The following is an 8,741-nucleotide window of genomic DNA, read 5'->3' as shown; positions in this document are numbered from 1 at the left end:
AAGGCAGACGCTTAACGACTGAGCCACCCAGGCGCCCCAAGACCAAACTCTTTAAACTGGAAAGTGGGATTGGATTCTAAGCTGGGAAACTTTTGATGGATAGGTAAAATGAGAGAAACAATGGAGGAACATTCACACAAATAAATCTTATTATCATCACATGTACTTTCTGCAAGGAACATGCATAAAAAAATACATGAATGGAATAGAAAACACATAAATAAAATGTTTTTAAACATCAAAGAGATGGTAGGGAATGAAAGAAAGGAGCAGAACCCTCTTTCACTTTCCAGTTCTCCTTTCTCTCTACATAGGCTGACTGCTACATCCTTGACTTGCTATTCCGGGGAAAGTGAAATGGAACCTTTCCTCTGACTCAGGGTTCCAAGTGTTTCCCACCCCCACAGCCCTGCAGCAGGGGTGGGAGCGGTGGAGTCTGTTCGTGTAACAAGGCAGAGGAGTCTCTGGGAGAGGCCACTGGGAGCCCGCCCAGCGGGGGAGGCTGCCACTCTGTGGTCTCCCTGATTGATTGCTGGGTTCTCTAGCCTCTTCTCCAAAAAGTACCTCCCTTGGGCATTAAGGAGACCTCCCGAGGGTGGTTGGGTTTATATATTTTTGCGTCTCTTAGGGAAATGTCAAGGCATGTGGTGGGGGGCGGGTAGTGAAGCCTCCTCAAGGTTTCCTCTTGCCTTGGGAATCTGGATTGGAGACGACCAGAGCCCCAAGACACTGGGCCCATGTGACCCAGGCCCATCTATCGAGACCCTAGAAATAGTCTGGTGGCAAGTCTGAACCGAGGGAACACCCCTGGCCAGGTTCTCACCTGTGTGGTGAGCACTACAGAAATGTAGGTGTGGGCAGATTTTCGTGGTCTCAGCCTATGTGAGCAGGAGCCCCTGAGGACGTGGAGAAGCCGTGGTGGAGGCAAGGCCAAGTAGTTAAGCCCAGGTGCTCTGGAGCCATAGAGTCAAATTCTAATCCTTCACTCTGCCACTCCCATTACTTAGTGATCAGAGACCAGTACCCTACTTTGTGAGCCTCAGTTTTCACCTGTAGAAAATGGGCATAATGGTTCCATCTCATTGGTTGGTGGTGAGGATTATATGAGATAATGTCTACAGAGTGCCTGGCCCACCCCCATTAATTGGGAGCTCTTGTTATGGAGGAGCCCACCAAGTTCAGTTTCCTTATCTCTAAAACAGGGATAACAGTAGGATCCACCTGAGGGAAGCGATTCAATAAGATAATAAATGAAGCCTGGTTGACACAATATTTATACATAAATATTAACCATTAATACTATTAATACTTCCTTTGTTTTGCTTGAGGTCACTACCTGATAGTGCCCTTCTCCTACTGCTTTTTTCCTCACCCTGTTCCAGTTACCAGGACTCTTCTCATCTTTTTGGACAGAAGACATGCAGAAAGAAAAATGATCCAGGAGTCTCTCTCCGGCCTGAGACCTGCCTCTCCTCCCGTCCCACCACAGTCAAATCCAGGGCTTTCCCACTAATGTCTCTCGGGCAAAGCTCTTGCCCAAGGGTTCATTTTAGAGACTTCTATAATCTCAAGAGGATCAGTATTAATCTTCCCCACCTACAAGATGAGTGACAGCTTGAAGCCCAGTGCTTCCCAGCCAGGGAAACAAATGGAAGTTTCCTTTTTTTCTCTGTGTCTCTCTCCCCCTCCTTTTTGCGGGGGAGATGAATGTGCTCACTCTGGAGGGACTGAGGGAAGCCGGGGCTGGCTCTAATGCAATTTTGCCTAGAGGAAGCTGGCAGCCGGGAACCACTTTCCCTTAGCTTGCCCTCTGCCGGGGAAACTCCATGACGGAGACAAGGCATCTGGTAGGGGGAAGCCTCAAGTTTGAGGACACTGCTGCTGCATTGCCACACAGAGCCATACAGGACCCCACGACCATGGAGACTGATGCCAATGCCCATTTTGTTCCTGAGCACCTCCTAGAAGGGCAGTGGCTTGGGACCCAGGGCAGGGGGGCGGGGGAGGATTTCTTTCTCAGTAGCAAGGTAGCAAATAAAAGGAACACATGACCTAGTATAAAGAGTGTGAGATTGGGAATCTGAAGACTCTGGGTTCAAGTCCCGATGCTACCACTCCATGATCGTGTGATTTTTGGTCAAGTTGCATAAGATCTTTGCCCAAATTTTAATCTTCCCATTTGTGAAGTGAGTGTCCTAATACCTGTCTCACAGGGACTTGGGAAGAATCAGTTGAAATAATGTATGGGAAATTACAACACAAGATATGGTTAATAAATATTCATGTGTTCCACAGAGGGACTGAGGAGAAAGGAAATCACTGGATTCTGGAGGCTTTATGGTTTATCAGCTTATTCTACAGAATTAAGCACTGGGCATCATGCCATTTTTTGGGTGCCTGGTTTTCGTGAAGATATGTGTTTATCATTCACCACAAGATCTGGAGAGGCTCCTAAATATTCTGGGCCTCAGAACTGGTTTCTCTGGGTGGTGGAGGATCAACATGTAGGGCAGAAGGAACCTGTTCCTCAGAGATCCAATCAGCATCTCCCTTAAGCCCTTTGCTGCCCTCCATGAACCAGACCTTCTTTTGTGCCACCAGCACCATGTCCCCATTCTGGGGGAAGCCAGAATGACACAGCTGCATGTCACCTAATGATCTACAGTGCAGGGAAGGAGCTATGTCCCTGCTGGAACTGAAAACATCCTTGAGGGCTGCAACTTTTATAGGAAAGGTTACCATGCCAACGACAGCCTCCTTGCCCAACAAGGATGAAAGGAAACAAGGCCGTGGGTGACACACATCTATTGTGTGTGTCCACGAACTTGCCTGGAACCTCTTAGGGGCTGCTAACTGCAGCTCAGCAGGATGGGGCTTGGACTGAGAGGCAGGAAGATTCAGGTTAGATTTAAGTGGGACTGCAGGAAGGGCAGAACTGACGAGGGCAGGGCAGGGGCAATAAGGGAGGATTGGGAAACATATTTCTGAGATTGATACCCATCTCTCGTTGAAATGTGTGGGTGTGGTACCGACAGTAGCCATAGGAGGGGATGGTGTCCTAGATACCAGATTCTGGCTGTGATGGGAACTTCAACTTCCTATAAGTTCTTTTTGCCCCTGCCGGACAGTCCAGGTCACCTGTGTTCTGGGGTAGGTAGAGCAGAGCAGCAGTGGGGAGGACAGGTCATCTGGATGGTGGCTGAACTGAGAAAATGGAGCATTAGGGCCACACACACACACACACACACACACACACACACACGCATCCCTCTGGTAAAGGTATCAACTCTTGGCAATAAGGCCCCAGAGAGGGTGCCTCTTCCCTCTTGTGTTCTCTATCTCTCATTCTCTCTCTCAAATAAATAAATAAAATCTTAAAAAAAAAAAAAAGGCCCCAGACATGCCAAAGGAGGGACAGAAGAATGGCCAGCTACTCAAGCCCTTCCTATTTTTTTTTTTAAAAGATTTTATTTATTTATTTGAGAATGAGAGAGGGAGCACACATGAGAAGGGGTAGGGTCAGAGGGAGAAGCAGACTCCTTGCTGAGCAGGGAGCCCGATGCGGGATTCGATCCTGAAACTCCAGCATCATGACCTGAGCCAAAGGCAGCCGCTTAACCAACTGAGCCACCCAGGTACTCACGCTCTTCCTTTTTTCTTCTCCCACCTCCCTGTTGGGAAAGTGCACAGAGAAAGTGACATCAATTAAGCATCTACTCCATGTCAGGCACTTTACACACACACACAGACTCCATTGCATTTGATTATCACAAATCAGGAATGGTTATCTCAATTTTACCCATGAGGAAATTAAGATTCAGGGAAGGTAAGTACCTTGCCAGCATCAACCAGTTGGTAAGGGGAGAAGCGGGGATTGGAACCCTATGTGAACCTCACAGACACCAAGGGAAAACTAGACCTTAAAGTTGCCCTATTTTCTTCTGGAAAGCTCTCTTCCGATGCCGGCACCTCCCATACAGCCCTTCATCCAGGTCCCCAGGAGTTGGCTGGGGAGAGGCTTAAGGGACATAGGCAGCAGGTGACTGGAAAAACCGGCCCCCCTCCCCCACCCCTTCAATTGTTAGGGGGACAGAACTGCCAGTGAGGGCCGTGCTCGCTCGAGGAGGTGCTTAACGGGAATCCTCTCATTTTGGTAGAGGAAACTGAGGATCAGAGACGAATCCGCTTTACCCAAGGTCACAGAGCCAGTGCACGGCGGAACTGGGACTCCAACTCAGCTCGGCCAGGCGTCTAAGCCGGGCTGGATCGCCCGCCGCGCCGGCCCCCGAGAGTCCCCTGCGGCTCCCCCATTCCTCTGGCCCGCGCCCGAGGATGGGGTGGAGGAGGAGGGGAGCGCGGGGGGCGCGGGCCACCGCCAGGGAGGGGCCGGGCGGCCCGGCGCGCGGTGGGGGTGGTGCGGCGCGGCGCCGGAAACGGCCTCCATTCCGGGCGCACGGCCCGCCCCCGGCCCGCCCCCTGGCCGCTCTTCGCCATGTTTGGCGCTTCCTCCCTGGGCCCTACAAGGCGCTTCCTCCCTGTCTGAGGCCCATACAAGGCGCTTCCTTCCCGGCGCGTCTGGCAGACGGCCCGCGGGCGGCTGTGGGCGGGAGCCAGCGGCCAGGGGACCCGCTGCCAAGGAGGGGGCGGCCGGCGGCGCTGGGAACGCGCGGCCTGGCCTCCTCGCGGCCGGGCCTGGCTGAGGTAAACGCGGACAGGCGGACTTGGGAGTCTGCATGTAGGCAACGTGCCTTCCTCCGTCCCCAGAAGGGCTGAGGTTCCCACCAGCCCCACCGGTTTCATTTTTTTGCTTCTCTGTTCTCCCCCATTTCTGAACACAGCACACCTTGCTGGAGAACCCTCCGCGGCTCCCAGCCCAGGGCCTGAAGCTCAAACTCCTCACCCTGGTGTGAGGGCCTGCGCCTCCTCCCTTGCTGCTCCGCTTGTGGTTGCAAGAGGCTGTTTGGTATTTGTCCTTTCCTCCCTCCTTGCTATTTCTTGCGTGTCTTCCTGCCTTTACTCGAGCGGTCGCTCTGCCTGGAATGCCCTTCCCACACCATTCTGGTAGAACTGCTACGCATCCTTTACTTGGTTGAGACATGTTGGCCATCTGGAAATCCTTCCCACCCCCAACTCCGAGGCATGTTATGTGTAATAACACAGTATTGTACACCATTTATTTATTGAGGCTGCTGTTTGATCTCACTCATCTTTGCATTCCTGGTGCCTAGCGCAGTGAGAGAGTTATAGCTGGGTGAGGAGAAAGAGGGAAAGGACTCCGTTTTAGACCCCAGTGCCGTTTCACCATGGACAAGGGTCCCTGACTGTGGGTCTGGCTCCCAACACGCTGTGCTCCCTGTGGTGTGGAGTTTCTTGAGCCCCAGAACTCTACATAAATAGTTTGACTCTGCAGGGAAGGTTGGAGGGATGGTGTGGGGGGAGCCAGAGCTGGGGCAGGTGTACACCTGCAGTGGGGCTGAGGTCTGGAGCAGTGCCCCCACCGCCCTGGATGGCCCCCGTTGTTCAGCCTGACAACTCTGGTTTATCCACTGCAGGAACCGGCAAGTCCTTACAGGCCTTCCCTGCAACACCTCCAGGGACTTAAACCTGACCCAGCCACGTTACCCTGATCTGTCTGCCTGGTGATGAGCAAAGGTCAGAGAGAGGGACCAGACCTCAGCAGACCAAACCAGCAGCAGCTCCTGAACTCCCACCCCCCAGCTCTTCCAGAAGTGCAACATGTCATCACCATACAGGCTTTCTTCTGGACCGACCGGTGAGCCCCTGATTGTTCTGCCTCAGGTGAGGCAGGGAAAGAAAATTTCAGAGCTTGAGACTCAGTCAGGGAATATGCCCCAGAAGGGACTTCTAGCGCCAAGCAACCTTTGGGCTTCATCCGTCACAGGCTTCCAGTTTCTTGGTTGTTCACATGTGTATATGCGTGCGTGCTTGCTTGCTCACTCACACACACACACACGCTTATGCTTGCTCATGCTCGCGCACGCGCGCGCGCACACACACGCGCACTGAATGAGGTTAAAGGATAATGAGCTTTGTTGGTCTCCCTGACTCCAGGTAGGCTGAGTGCCTGTGAACTGGATGCATGGAGAGGAGAGGATCTCTAAGGTCCAGGACGAGGGTTTAGGGCTTAGATTTTGGGGAAAAACCCAAAAAACAAAAAACAACAAACTGGGTTTCAGGGCCTGGGCTGCATACCCAGGGCCTTAGATTCCTCTGGCCTTGTTTTCCCATCTAAGGCTGCAGGCCCCCAGCAGCCTCCTCTTCCCAACCACTGTCTAGGATTGTGGGTAATGTAGTCCAGAGGCCAGCTTCTCTGTGGTGCTGGTTCCTGCCCTCCCCTCCTCTCCTTCCCCTTGCCAGCCACCACCCACTTCTGCTCCAGGCTGAGGGCAGCACAGGGTGAGAAGGCGGAGCTTGCTTCTTGCAGGGCTGGGAGATCCCCTGCTGGAAACCAGCAAGCTATTTATAGCTGAACCTAGCAGAGGGGGAAGGCCTGAGAGAAGCCAGGGAGCTCCAACAGCCTTCTCTCTAGCTACAGAGTTTGCAGGAACCCCAGGCCTCTGCTGGGCAGGCCTTGTGTTCTATTCTGGGTGAAAGGGCTTTCAGCCTCAGAAAGCCCTGTGAATCAGTAGGGATCCTGGGCTGCTCACTGCTTTGAGAGAGGTAGATTACTACGGTGGCCCTAGGGCCTGGCTTTTGGCCCTCTTTAAGGTGGGAATATTTGGAACCTGGGAATTGATAAGCTGAAACTTTTTGCAGTATGATGGTTGCCTGGTATTTCTATGCATTTTTGTTCTCGTTTTCCTCCCCTTGCTTTCTCAACCAAGTTATATTATCTTTAAGCACAAGAACTAAACCTCTTGTCAGTGGCACCAGCCCCCTCTTCATGCTGTAACAGGTGATCTTGCCAAAGGGAAAACCAAACCCTCCCTTACCAAGACTGGGTTGGGTGCGATTTTTAGTGTCCCCACCACCCAATCCTCCCAGTGCCCTGTCTGTGCCTTTCTCATCAAAGCATCGAAGTTTTACTTGACTGGGTTCCTCACTAGATTGGGCACTCTTTGTTGACATGGATGGTGTCTCTCTTGTTGATGACGACAGCCCCCATTGCCTGGCATCATAAACAATTATTGAATGAATATGAACCTATGATAGCCAATGCTGTTTGTGGAGTACTTGGTACATGCTTTAGTCTCACATTTAATCACAGTGTTTTACAGGTTGGAAAACAGCTCCAGCCATGTAAGTATCTTTTACCAAGATCTTGATATGTGGTAGAGCTGTGATAGGAATTGGTGTCTGACTTCAGAGTGGTGCTTAGCCATGGCAAGAGGCTGCCCTTATGCTGGCAGCCAGTAGGTACATCTGGCTCCCAAACAGTAAGATGGGTGAGATGGTTAGATGAGGTGGCAGACATGGTTGAACTGGCCTCACCCCATGACACAGCTAGTGCAGCCAGCCAGGAGAGCTGCCAGGGAATCCTCCTAAGAAACTTAATGAGAAAGACCTGCTCTGATCTGCCAGAGGGTCCTGGCTGGGTCAGGCAGTGGTCCTGAGGCAGCGGCCATGGGCTCTGGAAATGGCAGACAGGTTCTGGAGGCTGAGCGGTGGTGTTTGGGGGCTCCTAGATGTTACCAGGAACCTCTTATTTCTGAACCCAGTAGATTTTTTTAGTCCTCATCTTACTTCAGTAATTTTCAGCCGCATTTGACTTGTATGTGATCATCTCTTCTTGAAGCCCTCTTTTTCATGGCTTGATAAACAGTGTTCTACTTGGATGTTAAGTGTTCCAGTGCTTCAAGACTCAGCCCCACACTCTCTTCTCAAATATGAAACAGATTTCAAAAATCTGAATTGTCATCCTCCTGCCTGAAACACCTGAGTGGCTTTTCATAATCTTCAGAATAAAATTTCAAGTTCTCAGCAAGGCCTTGAAGCTTAGCCTGTTCTGTGCTTGCTGGCCTCTCTTGTAGTTTCATCTTCTGTTGCACTCCTCCTTCATTCTCTGAGCTTCTTCCAGACTGCTCTTCTCCTACCTCCTCAACTGTACTCTCCTCCACCTCCCAAGTGTTGGGATGCTCCTCTTCTTTGCCTAGTTAACACCTTTATGCTCAGTTCAAGAATGATTGTTTTTAGAAAAGCTTTCTCTGGGCTCTCTGGTCAGGTCAGACTTCTGTGCAACAGATTGTCATATGTGGCCCTCTTTCAAGTGTTAATTGTAATAGGAATTTCACATTCCTTGGAGTGACCCACTAGCCTGGAAGCCCACTGGGATGGCAGTTGTGTATCTTTTGCTCCTGACTTTAATGTAGGGTCTAGGACAATGCTTGGCTGGGGGTAGGCACTTATTTTATGTAACAAATGGAACAAACAGTTTATTTAACAAAATACCCTATGTTAAACTTGAAGGAGGTGAAAGAGAAGTTAACTAGGGTTGAGTTAAATTATGTCCAAGGTCATGTAGTTAGTGAGTGGCAGAGTGGGACACAGTCATCTGGTTCCAGTCCCTGTGGTCTTAACTCCCTGACCTGTGCTGCCTCCTTACCTGTTAGGTACTTTTTGAAAATAAAGCGAATGGGAAGAAGTGAAGAAGAAGGGTATCTGAGAGACAAAGGGACTCCCCCTGTCTCCACTCGTGGAGATGCAGAGTTGGAGATTAAGAATGAAAGATTAGGGCCGCTTGGGTGGCTCAGTCGGTTAAGCATTCAACTCTTTTTTTTAAT

At 51.0% G+C, this 8,741-nt stretch overlaps 1 long non-coding RNA gene across 1 annotated transcript in view; it reads left to right on the top strand.

Moving 5' to 3' along the window:
• The first annotated feature begins 4,555 nt into the window (after window positions 1–4,555).
• Window positions 4,556–8,741, top strand: part of LOC141371654 (uncharacterized) — a 33,501-nt gene continuing 29,315 nt past the window's right edge. Inside the window, exons 1-2 of the long non-coding RNA XR_012376750.1 lie at window positions 4,556–4,701; window positions 5,553–5,773. This is a non-coding gene — a long non-coding RNA (uncharacterized lncRNA). The remainder of the gene's footprint in view (window positions 4,702–5,552; window positions 5,774–8,741) is intronic.

This window comes from Callorhinus ursinus, unplaced genomic scaffold (genome assembly GCF_003265705.2).
Source record: "Callorhinus ursinus isolate GAN/ISIS: 27379988/994484 unplaced genomic scaffold, GSC_fseal_2.0 scaffold83, whole genome shotgun sequence".
Lineage (NCBI taxonomy): Eukaryota > Metazoa > Chordata > Mammalia > Carnivora > Otariidae > Callorhinus > Callorhinus ursinus.
Note: the sequence above shows the minus strand (reverse complement) of the source record. Positions and strands in the feature narration are given on the sequence as shown.